Consider the following 16,990-nt stretch of genomic DNA (forward strand, 5'->3'; position numbering starts at 1 on the left):
CCAGGCGAAGATACATAGGGAGGTGGTTTCAACCTTGGTTAGCCATCCCTGAGAATATCATCTCACCATTAGCCAGGCAGCTAACCTCTCAGAGTGTGGAAACCCAGAGAAGGGCTTCTGATTTGCCTGGTGGGTTCATAAGGAGAACTATAAAATGAGAAAATCACAAGGAATAAAGGTTATGAGGGAATTTCCATGGCTACACTGGCAGCTCTTCCGAGGTGCAGCAGACCCTCCCCTCATTGATTTTACCAGTTCTGTCATTACTACAGAGGAGTGGAATACAATGTGGAAGAATCAGAAAGGACACTGCTTAGGAAACATATGCCTCAGGATTGATAAAACAGGCTTTTCCCAGACTGTATCAATTTCCCACATGTTCATTCATAAGTCTGTCATGTCCCTGCATTAATCGGCAATTTTTTATCTCCACAAACAGTTTCTTTAAATATGTATTTTAAAATGTATTTATAAACATATTTTATCTCAGAGTACACATATCTAAAAGCATTTTATCATAAAATTTGCATTTTTAAATGTATTTTGGCATGCCTTTGAGCCCAGAATTGCATCACAACATTTGGTGAAATGAGAGGTCTGATTTATATGTTAGTTCAGGAGGTGAGAATCAGATCAGTTTTTGCACAGGAGTTCTCAAAGACAGCAAGCACTTCTTCAGCAATACCTGGATCTTGGTCATTCCCATGCACAGCATTTCTCAATGAAAATGTGTAGGGTGTCACTGCAGCTACTGTTTACATGATCCCTTAACCTAGAATGAATGAGAGGTGACTCTAGTCCCTGACCTGTCATGGTTGTTGACTCTTTTTCAACTCACTGCTACTTTTGATTCATCACTTGAATGTATACTACAGGCCAGGGGTTGTAATCTCAAGTTAATTGACTGTACAAACAGAACCTTAATAGTCCCAATGTTTTTTCAGTATGATTTCTAGAGCAAACACATACGTTCTGCCTTTCACTTTTACAAGCAGGGACACCACTAGTTACTTAAAGGACTCAAGCCCCATCATACCAATTTGCATACAATTTTCATATACTAACTTATATGCATAGATGCAAATTTCAGCTGACATTCAAAGAGGGGGAAAACTGGACTGTGTCCCCAATCCCAAAATGAAGGCTTAAGAGAAGAGATTTGATATCAATGTTATATACATTTAGTGCACTTTTTTGTGATTATACTCACAGGTATGGAGTACTGACACCTCCTTTTTTGCTCCTCATGACAGCCATTTTGGACTGGTGCCCATGACGCTTTTATAAAGAGCAATAGCACCTCATTTTTTTACACTCCCCCCCCCCAAAGAGACCACTTTATCGTTTGATAATATAACATGTGGATCTGTGCCAATAGTTCGGCTTAACAAGTGTAGACAGCTGCAGAGGCACCAGGTTGCCCCGAAGATTGGGGAACCTGACACTCATTGTGCATACAAAATCACGCATGCAACACGTGCCATGTGTGTGTGTGTGTGTGTGTGTGTGTGTGATGTCTCACACATTATATGCATGTGATGACGCAAACACAATGTTAGAGTAACTGAGAAAGAGCCATTTGTTTCCAGGAACTGTGATGAGATTCTTGAAGCATCGAGGTGCAATATTATTTAGTCTATAGCAGCTATAAATAGCTGTGGACTTGTGTGATTCCTACAGAGGAGAGAAGCTGAGCTGAGGGCAGGCAGCTTGTTCGACTGAAGTGTGCCTTACTATCTGTGTGGTAGAAAAGTTGTAAATATTCTTCTACCAGCAAGATTGTCTATGCCTGTCAAGTAAACAATGCTTGACTGAACTTTACTACTTCCATGAGTGTTTTACTGACATCGTCTGTGCACAACTTGAACCTTCAACACTTAAGCTGTGTGAGTGTTACTCTGCTAAGCAAGGGAGCTAGCATACATGCAAGGAAGTGTTGCTGGACCACCCTCAAGATTTAAGGTTGAAGATTGTAATATCTTCTTCACACAATGTTTGCGTGACACAGGAGGCCAAGTGCTCTGGAGGAGCCGGCCACTGGACCAGTGCACAACATGTACAGGGCCACCTGAAGATTGAGGGGGCCTGGTGTCCTTAAAACAAATATTGAGGGAGCCAAGGTGCCTTTGACCCCGTAGAGTTGGCATGCCTGGACAACTGTAATCTGCATAGATAGCATGGGCAGACCTGCTGCCAAGGCCAAGGCCAAAACCACCCCAAGAGTGTCCCACCATTCTAAATGGCATGATGGGACTCCACAATGTCCATCTCCCTTGAAAAAGGAGCATTGGGTGTATGTAACCATATTGGCAACCCCAATCCCTACTGTTAAGTATAGAGCAGATGGCACCCACCAGACCCCCAAGAGCCATTAAAAGGAACAACACCCGTCCATGATAAGGCAATCTAATTAAGGATAGTGTGGAAAAAGGTGCACCAAAGACCAATTGAGGTGGACCCTGAAAATTCATAACCACCCCCACCCCACCTCCCGGGTGGAAGAGCTGGATGCTGCAAATAGCAAGAGAGATATGTGAGGATGGGGGTTCCACTTTTTATAGCGCATACCAACCCCCATGCTGATTGGCCAAACAGTCCATGTGACTGCCTCCCTCACCATTCCCTTCAGAAACAATCCTATTGAGACTCTCTCCTCATTAAATGCCCGCCCCCATCAGAGTGGTAAAAATGTCATAGTGGGTTCCTACGGGTATTTCACTGCATGAGGTGGATTGGCCATCATGCTGCTTATAAATGTATTAAAACTAACACAAATTAAGGTGGAAGATGGCTGGGTCTCCCTGGTGTTGCATTTTGTACTGTGCTCAGTCACTGTGTAAGCATGATTTAAACACACACACACACAATTTTATTTTATTGTTTTTATTTTATTTTATTTTATTTTATTTTATTTTATTTTATTTTATTTTATTTATTTTATTTTATTTTATTTTATTTTATTTTATTTTATTTTATTTTATTTTATTTTATTTTATTTTATTTATTTTAAAAAAAAGGAGGGAGGGGAGGCATGCAATTAGTGGTCCAGCAGAAAAAAAATCTCTGGCACTCATATCCTTGTTTACAAGAAAGAAGCCAAGTTTGAAATGTAACTCTATTGTTTCTTGTTCTGACAGGTAAGAAGCAAAGGAGGTTAAAAAACTTGTTTCAAGCATCTCAAAAGAAATGAAAAGGGTTAAAATAAATCCCAGAAATGTTAGGATGAAAGATTACAGATACCGAACAATAACCGTCCACAGTAAACTGTTGATCTGGGTATCTGTATTAGCTGGTGTTTGTAGTCTCTTCATGTAGAGTGATGGAAAACACAGATTAGGGCAGTGAAAGTTGCACAACAATGTAGTCTGATGCTTTGTTTCCACTTTTCAAAGGCTTTTTTTTTATTTGATAAGGCCCAGGAAATTGTTAGCGACATGCTGGTGGGAACCTATGGAAAAGAATACGCACTCTATCAATGGCGCAGTTCTTATCCCAAGAGCTGTGTTTGGTGGGTGTGGGAATAGCATGCTTTCAGTGTCTGCTGTTGCAAGGAGATAGCATTGAGAGACCAGGCTGGAGAACAGTACAAATTCAGTCTAGGGAACTAGGGGCTTTATCCAGCTGTAATGTGTGTACAGACAATGTGGCAGTATATTTGGCCGAACAACAAAGAACTGTAAAAGGATTTGATAGAAAGGGATTGGCAGAAATGCTGGATTGGTGTGCAGTATAATAACAACCTTTTTAAGGCATTTAAGTGATATACTTATGACCTAAAAAGAGAGTATTTGAAACTATCCATTATCTTTAATAGGTCTCATTATTTTTCAGTATGTTCATTTGATACAAGATGAGTAGCATTTAATAAAGGCTTTAGCAGGTTCAGTTACTTACATTATAGCTATTGAAAAGTGTAATATATACTATGGCAGGAATGGGGCGAAAAAAGGCTTAATAATCAATTAATTTTTATAGGCATGAATTCAATTTGGATTGCTGAGAAGTCAAAGGTGAGCACAAAATTTTTACGGCATATAATGTATCAGATTAGTCCCCACATAAACCTTCATGTCCCTTTCCTATCAAAAATTCAAAAGTGTGCTTTGTGGCCCTGATAAGGGCAGAGTGTTAAAGCTTTCTCATGAAAGCACTGCTGAATCAGGAGTAGATTAGTGATACATGCAGTTGCGCCGATATCCTGTTCTTTTTTGACACATCTTTTTCTCAGAAAGGGCCGATTGCTGGGTAAACAGCTGAGACTCTCTTCCTAATTGTATGCAAAGGAGGAGTAACTTTGGGCAAGGTAGAACTGTCTCCCTTACCAAACTCTGATGAAAGTTGATTACCTCTTCCAACCAATTTGAAGAAGCCTCAGACATCCAGTTCCACCCAGTGCAATATTGAATCCTCTATCCTCATTATCACAGACAGTTAGCCTAATATAGCCTAATATAAAACTTTGGAAAGAAAAGGGACTTGGACTTATGGATAGCTCTGGAATGTTTCAGAGAGGAGGCTTGCCTAGTTACATAAATTCTGGGATATGCAAAGAAAGCTGCATATCAACTTGCATGGTGTTTGGTTTTTTCTTTTTCATTTGTTTGCTATTTATGTTGTTTCTGCATTTTAATAGCGACAACAAAAAGGGCATCTTGTTCTGGAGTGGCTTAAGTGAAGCACATTTCCCCCACCATTCAGATTCTAGTCCCTCTCTTCTGTACCCTGCCTGGCACCCTCTGAAGCAGGTCACTTCACGCTCCTACATGGGAGGACAGGACACAAAGAAATTGCTAGGTTTAAAATCTCATGATGTAAGTGGCAAGTCCAAGTTCTGCAACAGACCCCATGGTTTTCTTTATCTTAAAAAAAAGATGTGCAGAGAATCTTCATGTTTGGGTGATTCTTTGACATCTAAGTACATATTTAGCTTGGGCAGACACGCTCCTTTTCTTGCATGAGTTCTTTAGCGACCATTTGCCAAGATGGCAAATACACAAAAGAGGATCTGTGATAACTTGGGAAAGTGTGCCTATAGCAGAGGCTGATGTCACGCAGGCAGCCCTCTGAACATTGAGGGAACCAGCGCCCTTGGCCTGTACAAAGCTAGTTTTGGTGCTGTTTCTTATTTCAATAATTATTAAGGAAATACACGCAGGTGGCGCTGTGGGTTAAAGCCTCAGTGCCTAGGACTTGCCGATCGAAAGGTCGGCGGTTCGAATCCCTGCGGCGGGGTGCGCTCCTGCTGCTCGGTCCCAGCGCCTGCCAACCTAGCAGTTCGAAAGCACCTCCGGGTGCAAGTAGATAAATAGGGACCGCTTACCAGCGGGAAGGTAAACGGTGTTTCCATGTGCGGCTCTGGCTTGCCAGAGCAGCGATGTCACGCTGGCCACGTGACCCGGAAGTGTCTCCGGACAGCGCTGGCCCCTGGCCTCTTAAGTGAGATGGGCGCACAACCCCAGAGTCTGTCAAGACTGGCCCGTACGGGCAGGGGTACCTTTACCTTTACCTTTTACACACATATCATTTTCATCCTACCGCTTACTCAAGGCAGTGCACATGTCCCCCTCTCCTCTTGCAGCAGCAGCAACCCTTCTGAAGAGATGGGGATTTGCTGAACGGCACCTGCTGAGCTTCATAGCTGAGCAAGAATCTTCCTAATCCAGCTTTCTATATCCACTAGATGAGGGCCACATTGGCTCAAATCCAAACCTCTAAAGGCCATATTGAAAGATCTGGTAATGATTGTTTTTTGTTAACACCCTAAAAAAGGTAAGAAAAAGTGCAATTGCTCTTCAATAGCTGTAAGAGAACAGAATGGAGAGTTATAAAAAGCAAATTAATGCACTCAAGATGTCTTACCTGTAATTATACCACAAAATGAAATCACTGGAATATTGACTGTCCTCATGCTAAGCACCATGTTTAATTACAAAATATCACGTGCAGACACTATTTTCAGCATTTGGAACATATATATGGAGTGCTAAAAATCTCCTGTTCATGGCTGTTTATCTTCAGGCACTGGAGAGTTAAATAAAAAATATTAAAATTGTGCTGAGGAAGAGGGGCGAGTGAGAAGAGGCTTCCTTATAACATATTTTCATTTATTTCAGTGTGTAATCTCCCCCCCCCTCTTTTCTTTTTTTAAGTGGATACACTTCAAAGATAATGTGAAATTGGAATTATGAATATCCCTGCTTTGTAGTAAATGCATTGCAAGCTTCTTAAATAATTAAATTATGTGAGTTCTGAAAATGGAGTGTAATTAGTCATTAAGGAGCAAACTCTATTGCTGTGCTGGGCCGCTACTGTGCTCTGTGAAGAATATCTTAGAGCTTGAGAATATTATTACAGGATAGTTTCAAATACCAATGGAGCAAAATCAACTATTGTCTACCTCATGATGAGAAAAACTAAGCTGTGTTTCAACCCAAATATATTAAACAGCAGTTTAATAAATGATTGTACATCACAGCCTTTGATTCTCTTGCTTCTCTCACAAATTGGAAACAAGGCCTGAGCCAGACCAACCATGGGGGCCGTCATGGGCAGTCTCTTAATTTGCAGAAGGCAGCAGTCACTGAGAACAACAATGATAGTGAGCAGGTTTCAGCTGGGGTGCGTAAAGAGAGTTCCAGAAGGCGAAAGGGTCACAATAAGGTTCAAAGGCCTGCTTGAAAATTAAATTGCAAGAGGCAGACTCTTCCGGCAGCATGTCTTATGGTTATTTTTTAAATACCTCCCAGGAACCAGAGGTAAAGGCAGTGGCGTAGCATGGGGGACACAAGGGCAGTTGCCCCAGGTGCAAAATTGTTAGGGGACGCAAAATTTCAACATGCAGTGCAGCCTCAATACAACTGTGCACTTCTGTCGCTGGGCTCCATTGAAAACTTCCATGCCAAGCAGGAAATGACCTCTCCAGACAACAGAACAACTCTTCTTTTCCTATTTCTGTGGCTGCAATCTCCTGGGTGCCGTGGACGCTGTTAGGACATTGAATGAGCATGCGTACTCCATTTCCCTACCTCCCTCCTTCCTCTGTGCAGCCCTGGGTGCTGGCAACCCACACTACACCACTGGGTAAAGGTGTTCCTTGGGTGGGGGTGTAAAAATCACATGTGTTTTGAAACATTGGGAGAGAAACACCGCCCTTTTCTACTGCCCAGCAATGGAGCCCTGCCTGAAGGAACATTGCAAGAATGGCAAGCGGGAGGTGGGTGTGGGTGTTATTTATTTGAGGGAGGGTTTTTTTATTCGCCTGTTGCCATAAGGTTCTGCGCCGGCTACAACAATTTAATTATACATTTATAAGAACAGGCAAAGTAAGTAAATCTGTCCCACGAAAACAGATTCTACCAAAGGAGTGGGTCCCACGAAACAAAATACCTCAACTGTCAAGAGATAAGTCTCCAGCATACAGCAGAAGGTACTAGATGCACTGACGGAGGAAGAGGAGTGTGGGGGGAGCACACCACCCCCGGCAGCACGATCCTGGTGGGGTGCAATTGCGGCTGCCCCCCGCCCATGCTGGGCACCACGCCCCCATAGGCGGAGAGCCACGCTCCCGGGATGCGTGCCAGCCCCTCCCCTGCCTGCTCTCTGCCCCCCCCCCAGTGCTGAAGCATGAAGCTCCGCCACTGACTAGATGCCCCTCTGTAAGGAGGGACTTTCGCAATTCATGGACTGCCTCAGATAAACTCCTCTCCAACCCCACTTTCCACACACACCTGAGGGCGATGACACTTGTAAGAAGGGAGCTCCCTTTGCAGATCTCAACAACCGAGAAGGTCTGTAGTGATGGACATATTTGAGGCTTTCAGATATTTGAGGCTTCAGCCAAGTCTTTCATTTATTAGGGGAAGAAGGAAGTCAAGATATGCTGGCATAAAAATGTAAAAGTAAATTTAAAAAATTAGACTTGGCATCAAAACTGAGAAATAGGAGTTTGTATTGACATGCAAGTCCTGGTCCAAAGTGCCAAGCGCTCAGCAACACATACACAGAGCTACTGTGGACAAAAACCAGTAAGATTTATAGGCACTGGCATGTGGCTATAAAATGGCATGTTAAATAATGAAAGGCATAGAGAGAGTCAGTCTAGCATTCTTGTTTTCCCTTTGTTTTACTACTTAAGTACCAGAGAGCTGACCAATGGAATAGTCAAGTAACAAATAAAACATAATAGGAAAAGTAATTTTACACTGTGCATAATTATCAATTTGGAGTCCGGAATGGGAAGGGGCCACCATGGCTGGATTATTTGTCTCTATGGGACTTTATATGGACTTATCATTGAAACAATAACCACAACTGCATAAATAATAAAAGGATGTGCCACATGCTACGGGGAATGTGACCTAATTGTTAAAAAGCTGCCTTGCAAAATCAAATGCTTAAAAGCTTTCATTTGCAAACACTGTTCCTGCTTCCTGTGGGTTGCTCTTGTGCCTCAGTTTGACCTTCTGCCAAATGGGGACAGGAACATTTGTTGTACACCAAAAGTAAGTATGTGCCACAGTTTAACTATGGATACGAACAAAATGCTGGTCGTGGACCCTGTACGGAACATGTCAGCAGCAAAGGGCAAATACACTTGTGGTGCTGGCCTTATGCTGACTGCGATTTGAGGAAATGCATGGTGTTCATTACCAAATCCTTCTTTAGGTGTTCCTCCAGGTTAAGTGAATGTGCATGGGAGGCAGCAGGGACAAGAACACTCACTCTGCCCACTGGTTCTGCTCCCTGCGCACCCCCCCCCCCCCAAGTTCCTGAATCTCCATACCCTTTAGAACTCTGATTTTCCAGAGGGAGACTCCATGAGTAGAAAAGGCTCCCCGTTTTGAGAAAAAGGACTACCCCCCACCCCTTTAAAGGCTAAGCTTATAAATGGCAACTGCATGGCTCCAGGCATTGAAACACTACCTCAGACCTTGTATCACGAAGAGCTTGACTTGAAAGGTAATATTTGGAAATGTTCTTGAGTCAATTTCTCCTGAAGGACTGATTTGTGAATTGAATTAGAGGAAGATTTGCTGTGGCTTTTCTCCTTTTGCTGCATTACTTTAAAGAATACGCAAAACATTCATATGGGTGACGCTTAAAAGTTGCTCTGAGCACAATAAATATGTTTAACTAATTAGTGTTTGCAAAGTTCTTCTGGTTATTTGATAAGAGGCACTATAGATGTGCAAAAGCACAATTACTCAATCATTTATTAATGATTGCTCGCAATATAAAAAACACAACTTAAGTACTATTTCAAAAAAAACAGGAAAAATTTAGCTTTCTGATATTTGCGAGCACATTGTAAGAAGACCTTTTTGTTCTTTAAATTTATATTAGAACTGGTAGCAAAAACACATATGGTTACTTCTACTGTTGAAGAGATGCTGCGTGTTGATCATCCTTTAGTGCATTTTGAATGATAGTTGGTCTATGGGGACCAGTGAAGACCTCCAATTAATTATTACTGGAGAACATGAAATCATAAACAAAATTCCTTGTAATAAATTTTTAAAATGAGATTGCATGTTTTATTTACAGTACTGGTCCATTTTGGGCTTTAAATCTATGAACAAAAACAAACATGTTTCTTATCAAACTGAAATAAAAAATATATCAATAGTATATCTTTCCTATCAAAGTAGGACACACAATATGTGGAATGGACTTCTGGTGTGGGGGAGGAGGAAGGAAGGCATCGCTGAACAGGAAGAATAGAATTACTGTATTCCAATTTGTTGAAAGGGAGGAAGGAGAAGGAGGAAGAAGAAAAAGAGAACAATAGCACATTGTGCCTATGTATGATAGCTAACACATGCTATTGTTTGTGGAGATGTTTGTTATTTTAAACCTCAGCCTGCTATCAAATTAAATCAGCAAAAGATTTAGATGTCTATTTCAAATGGACTTCAGTTTAATTCACTCTTCTCTGCCTCAGGATCTCTTGCCCACAATTTCTCTGCCCTCACCAACAAGGTACAAGGTCTTTCCTTGGGTAGGAATATACAGAGCCAGACTATTGGTCCATCTAGTTCAGCAGTGTCTGCACTAATGGGGCAGGGGCTCTACAGGGTTTCAGATAGGGAACATTCCCTGCCCTCCCTGGTGATACTGGAGACTGAAGCTAGAACCTTTCACATGCAAAACAGCCACTGTACCACTGAGCCAGGGCCCTTCACTCATTTCTTCTTTTCTGAAAATTAGAAGGCAACAAGGAACACATACAAGAATGATTTTTCTCCAAGGAAGCCCAGACTGGTGTACCATTGTCCCCTCTTCTATCCCCACAACAGATTCAGCTGCAAGATACGCTTCATGGCTGAATGGAAAACAGAGCCGAATCTCCCTAGTGCAAGACTGACAGTCTCCCATGGAGAGCCAGCATGCTTTCTAGCTTAGCCTTCTCCAGTCATGCTTTATTCTGAAAATGTAGATGAGCTCTGATATGCAAAGGCCTTTGGGGATAGGGTTCTCCGCTTGGGGTGTGCCATGCTAGCTACTGGGCTCCTTCAGCCTCAACATTAATTAGTAGTCCAAGATGTCTGCTATATATATGCAGGGGTGGGGAATATTAAGCCTAGGGGCAAAATGTGGTCCTGCAGTGCTCTCTATCTGGCCCATAGGACTCTCCCTAGGTCACACTCTCTTCTCCATTCCACACTGGCCCTGCTTCTGACCACCTCTAGTTATTTTGCCTTGCTGGAAGGACTTTTTGAAGTATGATAGTGTTTCTTGCTTAACTGGCTGGGGGTGGGGCGGGTACAGCATTTCCCAACTTTTGCCTACTGCACAAAAGTAAGTCTCACACCCAGTGCCAGATTTACATATAAGCTAAACGAGCTATAGCTTAGGGCCCCACTCTGTTGGGGGTCCCAAAAAAAATTAAAGGGAAGAAAAACTGGATACATTTCCAAAACATAAGATAAAAAAACAAATAACATAAAACCTACATACAGTTAGAGCTTAATAATTATTTCACTATTAATATACTTCTTCTTAATTGAATTTAACTATTAATAAACGTCTTAATTTTATTTCATTTCAACAATTACTTTGCTAAAATACATATTTTGTTATGTGCAAATGGCTTTAGATACCTATTAGGTCCATAAATGGGACGCAGGTGGCGCTGTGGGTTAAACCACAGAGCCTAGGACTTGCCGATCAGAAGGTCGGCGGTTCGAATCCCCGTGACGGGGTGACCTCCCGTTGCTTGGTCCCTGCTCCTGCCAACCTAGCAGTTTGAAAGCACATCAAAGTGCAAGTAGATAAATAGGTACCACTCCGGCGGGTAGGTAAACGGCGTTTCCGTGTGCTGCTCTGGTTCACCAGAAGTGGCTTAGTCATGCTGGCCACATAACCCGGAAGCTGTACACTGGCTCCCTCGGCCAATAAAGTGAGATGAGTGCCGCAACCCCAGAGTCGGTCACGACTGGACCTAATGGTCAGGGGTCCCTTTACCTTTACCTAGGTCCATAAATTACCATATAGCATATATTCAACACAAAAAAAACAGCGACAATTTGTTGTTGACAAAGGACAGCTGGACATATAAAGGGCCCCATTACCTTCAGTAGCTTAGGGCCTCATCACACCTAAATCCAGCCCTGCTCACACCTGCTACCCTGCCCAATTTTGCCTCTGGCCCCAACTGCCACGGGCATGAGGCCTCTGAGGGACTGAACTCCCTCCATTTGGAAAGGAGAGAGAAAAGGGGGGCGTTCGTGCTGGAGCTATGCTTTCTGCTCTTAACCTCTCTGCCTGGCTGGTTTTTAAGTGGGTTGGCCAATGCCAACAGCTACTATATTGTGAACAAGTGCCTGGGAAATAAGAATTGTTTACATCTGTAGGGAAAAGAGGCAGCCCTGTGACCATGCTTATGGTACATGGAGATATAGCTCTGCAGATAAGACATGCCATGTAAGGAGAAAGAGCAGTCTTGCCATCTCTCTCCACCCACTGTTGTTCCCCCATACAAAGTAACTATGGTAACCTTGCCAGCTTTCCCTTAGGCCTCTTCATGCTGTTACTGAATACTAGTTCATGGTCTGGTGTGTATTATGGAGGCATGGGTGGGTGATATGGAAGGAGCACTAGCTCAAGGCCTGTCTCCATGCTTCCTGGCTAGCAGACTACCAGATGTGAGTTATTGTACCTGGTCAAATGGAACAGATCAGTGGTCTGCTAAAGCATAGTTATCACCTCACACATTATGGTTTTCCTGCATGGAGTTAATGTTCACAAAGAGAAGAAAAGCTGCAAACTTTTACTTGTGAAGGCCAGCACAAGTGTTGATTTTACTCTGAGAAGGTGAGTTGAGAAGCATACATGTGCAAGTGTTTTTCATCCTATGGGGCAGATTATCTCTCATTTGGAAAACCATGTGAATGCCATGTGTGATTTGGCTTTTACTGCCTACATTAAATAGAACTTTCTCCTCATTCTTATTCCATTGAGTTGGCATCTCAACAAAATAATGCCTTCTTTACAAAGGTGCATGGCACACTGACAGTGCATCAAAGCTACTTTGGTATGAATCAAACCAGAGGTGGGAGTACTGTGATTGGCTAGTCCCTTTATCAAAGGCATCCATCAATACCCTTGGGCATTTCTCTGGATCAAAGGGCCTTGTGTTCATAAATTTGGTTTACTGGCAGTTCCTCTGTTCAGATTATGAATTGTCACTCTTGCTGCTACTGCTTCAGGTCAAAGATGACACAGAATCATAATAGTCAAAAGTTTTTGTGATAGTAACATCAGAAGGAGATCGCTGAAGTTTCAAACAATGTCCCTCAAATCCCCCAGAGCAAAACATGAAAATGTGATTTAGGAATACCCCAGGCAAATTCACAAGTTGAGGAGGAAGCAGCTCTCACTATTGGCTTGAAAGTTACAGTATTTCCCCCTAACATTATTACTTTATTCTGACAGAATTATTCACTCTCAGGTGTTGTTGTGGGGTTTTTTTATTTCATTTGTAATGCCCTCTGATAGCTATCAAAAAGGAGACAAACTCAGGAACTCTTCACAGTTTGGTATAGGCATTAACACCTGAGCAAGATTTCTCACTGGGTTAATTTATGTGTCATCTCCTTTTACATATATGTGTTGTTGTTGTTGTTGTTGTTGTTTAGAAACAAATAAAAAGAAGCCAATCTAATACCTTTCACGGAATTACAGGTCTTCATGTGTAAAATGGGAGTAATATTGATTAAAACAGGATAAATATTGATCTTTCTTTGTAGCTATTGTTTGGGATACTAAAGCCAAGATGGAAAATAGGGCAAGTTAATGTTTGAAATGAGTTTGTAGTTAGTTTTTCACTCCTGGTATAATAGGGTGAAATGCATGTAGATTGAGTAAGGCTGTGAACATTCAAAATCTTCAAAGCACATTGGAAGCAAACTACAGTGCCCAGAATTCTTTGAAGGTGTGTGTGCTTCAAATGTTCTTTATGTGCGCACAGTCCCTGAGTAAAATCAGAGTAAATAAACTCTGGCAGTTTTGTGGGAGATACTGACGATTTAGAGATACTGGAGTTGATGGGAATATTGTGAATATGGGAATATTTTTTCCTTATTCATGTCCCTTGCCCTTTAGAAAGCGTGTTCCATACCTGGTGCACTAAAATAAAGTAAAATTTGAGTAGTCAAGTCCTGAGGTGTCACCTTTAGACAGAATTTATCTAAGATGTTAACATGGTTACAATATCATAATCTGTATGAAGTGTTTGAAAAGGATATGAAGCGGGAGTTTGGGGAACAAACATCACAAATAGAAAGAGACCTGTTAAAATGTAATGTTAAAGTAATATCTAAAATGTATATGTTATTGGAATGGGAGACAAAGGACGAACAAGTGAAATCTTCAGTGATACACTGGGCAATAGATATTGGTGATAATATAGAAATGGATGCATGGGAACATTTATGAAATGTGGATATAAAATTCACAGCATGTAATACTTTAAGAGAAAACTATATGAAAATGTTATATAGATGGTACCTAACACCTAGTAGAGTGGCAAAAATGTATAAATCCAATTTGAATATGTGCTGGAAATATAAAGAGAAAGAAGGTACCTTTTTCATATGTGGTAGTCTTGTAATAAGGTTAAATCTTACTGGGAAATGATACATAAGGAACTGAAAAAGATGTTTAAGATAACATTTATTTAAAAACCAGAAGCTTTTCTTTGGGGAATTATGGGATCAGAACTATCTAAACACTATAGAAATTTATTTATGTGTGCAACCACAGCTGCAAGAATGTTATTTGCCAAAAAAATGGAAGGAATAATAGATCCCAACGAGGGAAGAATGGATACAGAAGTTAATGGACTACACAGAAATGGGGATACTTACCGGGAGAATAAGAAATCAAGATAACTTTTTTTTTAGAAAGGAGTATAAATGGTTTATTGGGTATTTACAAACAAACTGCAAACAGATTAAGACACTGACAGGATTAATGTAAAAATCTGCAGTTTCAAAATATATCTGGGATATATACAGGAATAAATATATAAAATAATATGTTGAGATAATTTGGAGTATGCAGGAAGATGAAAGGAAATGTAAGGACCACAGAAAAGGGGGGGAGGGAGTCGGAGTTTGAAATGTTAAAATTATGATTGAATAATTGTTGTTATATATATATATATATATATATATATATATATATATATGAAAATTATAAATAAAGAAATAAAAAAGAGATGCAAAAGCTTTGGCAATACCAGGGGGAAAGGGGCAAAATATATTTCTGGGTGAGCAAGTTGTTCCCCAAATATTAAGATCTCTGAAGCAAAATAACAATATTTGTTAATGGCAGAGTCCAGCAATGAAAGCAAAGCTTTTTGTTTAGGAGAGGCCTAAGAGTATGGGCGCTTCTGAGGGGGAAAGGGAGGCATGGAATACCCATGGTGGTCCTGAGGATGTTATGGAGGTGTGACAGGATTCACGTATTGAAACTGGTTTGGAGAACAAGAAAACGCCTTTCAGTTGTGGCATCACAGGTATGGAATATTGTTCCCATGAGAGCCATCTGGCACCAAAACCAGTGCCAGGTTAAAACTTTATTCACATGCGTTTTGAGGTTTTTATTCCTTAGGATTTTTTTATTGATCTGTTTGTTGTGTTGATTTTGAGAATTTTTATGGGGCTGGGTGGTTTTAATATTGTATGGAAAAACTGTCATTTTATTGTTTTTAAAAAGATGCATAATTTGTATGTTTCTGTAAGTCACCTTGAATCTTTGTGAGAAGGTTGACTAAACAATTTAATGAAATAATCATAATATATTTTCCAATTTATTTATTTTTTAAGGAAATGTTTCATTTCTTGAAATATATTTGCCAATATTACTTTCCTGAGCCCATTTCCAAACTGAGATGGCATGAATTTTCCCATGCCTAATGAAAGAGAGCAAGCAACCAGAGGAAGAAGATACTACTAATATGATATTGATATAGATATATTAGATAATATATATATAATCAGATACATTTTTCTTTAGCAGGGTAGACTTTAGAAGAGCAAATGCTGACTTTAAAATAAAAAAGCCCACCTTTACAAAGTAATATTGTGAAGAATAGAAATCATAAACTGGGTTTTAAAATACCCATTTGTGGCATGCCGTTGTAAGGAAAGCAAACAAATAAAGAATTCTTGAAGAGATCTGCCGTTGGTGTTTGAAGGTCTGTGGCAGCATCTGAAAGACAAAAAGGGAAATAATTGATTAGTGGGTTTTGTTTGATCTGTTCAGGGATCAAAGGGACAAATACTGTCTGCAAGGATGAAAGAAAGGGAAACTGCTCCCTGTACTGATTCAGTTATCTGCTTAATCATACACTCTTTATTGTGCATTAGAGAGTTGCTGCTACCTGACCCTGCCTCAAACTTTGAAGCAACAAATGCAGGGCCTAAGCACTTCCTGCTGTTGCTCAATAATCTCACGTTGAGGAGTATTGTTGTTATGCAGATCTATAAGAGTGAGATGCTTATTCTCCAGAACATGGAATTTCATTGCTAAATAGGCTAGCAATGAAATTCCATGTTCTGGAAAATAAGCACCTCAGTCTTATAGATCTGCATAACAACAATACTGGGAGCTGGGAGTACATAGCTGGGAGTAATAGGTTCTCAGCTCATGAATGAGGGCTGCTTTGCCCTCATCTTCCCAATCCCAGGCGCCGAGAGTTATTTGGAGACCCCTCACGGAGCTTACAGTTCCCAGCACCCTTAACAAACTACAATTCTCAATATGCTTCAGGGGAAGCCATGACTGTTAAAGTGGTACAAGTGTATGGTGTGTTTTTGATCTAGATCTAATAGGCTTGAGTGCTGATTTTGGGTGAACATAAGCAGAAATGTCTTAATGGTAAGAGCAGCTTGGCAATGGAACCAATTACATAGAGAGTGGTGCCCCTCCTCCATTGGAGTTCTTCCATTATCTACAAAAAGGAAACATGCACATTGGATCTGGTAGCGTTATTGGTCATATTATTTCAGCTCTGCTTTAGAATCATATGCCTCATGTGCTTTGCCATCCCTTCTACTACATCACTCCTTTGCATTCCATTCTTCTTTCCCAGAGTCTGGACAGTTTCGTTTTTTCTGACATAATGAAGGGAAAGCACTGTTAAGAATTAAATTGGCCAGGCTCATGACAGGCTCATGACAAAGCTTCCAGTGGGTTTGTCTTTCTCTGTCTGTTTATAATCATGCATGCCTCCTCTTGCACTTATAGTTGCAGAGTCAAGGGTTGTGAGACTTAAGGAAACAATACTAACTAAGTTATGAGAGTATTGGCTGGTGACAACAAGGTCACATGGGACCCTGTGAGGCTGGATCCACAGGATGTCACAGTCTCAGGCTGCCAAGAGTGGCTAGGGTTAGAAGTCAATCCTGCTTAATTGAGCTCTCACCAGCCTTCTCTACAACATAGAAGTGAAACCCAGATGCTCTTCTTTGCCCGCAGATGGCAG

At 41.0% G+C, this 16,990-nt stretch overlaps 1 long non-coding RNA gene across 1 annotated transcript in view; it reads right to left on the reverse strand.

Annotated features, from left to right (window-relative positions):
• Positions 1-15,267: 15,267 nt before the first annotated feature.
• Positions 15,268-16,990, reverse strand: part of LOC307211045 — a 68,268-nt gene continuing 66,545 nt past the window's right edge. Inside the window, exon 3 of the long non-coding RNA XR_013836264.1 lies at positions 15,268-15,714. This is a non-coding gene — a long non-coding RNA (uncharacterized lncRNA). The remainder of the gene's footprint in view (positions 15,715-16,990) is intronic.

This window comes from Podarcis cretensis (genome assembly GCF_951804945.1).
Source record: "Podarcis cretensis genome assembly, chromosome: 1".
NCBI classification, from domain to species: domain Eukaryota; kingdom Metazoa; phylum Chordata; class Lepidosauria; order Squamata; family Lacertidae; genus Podarcis; species Podarcis cretensis.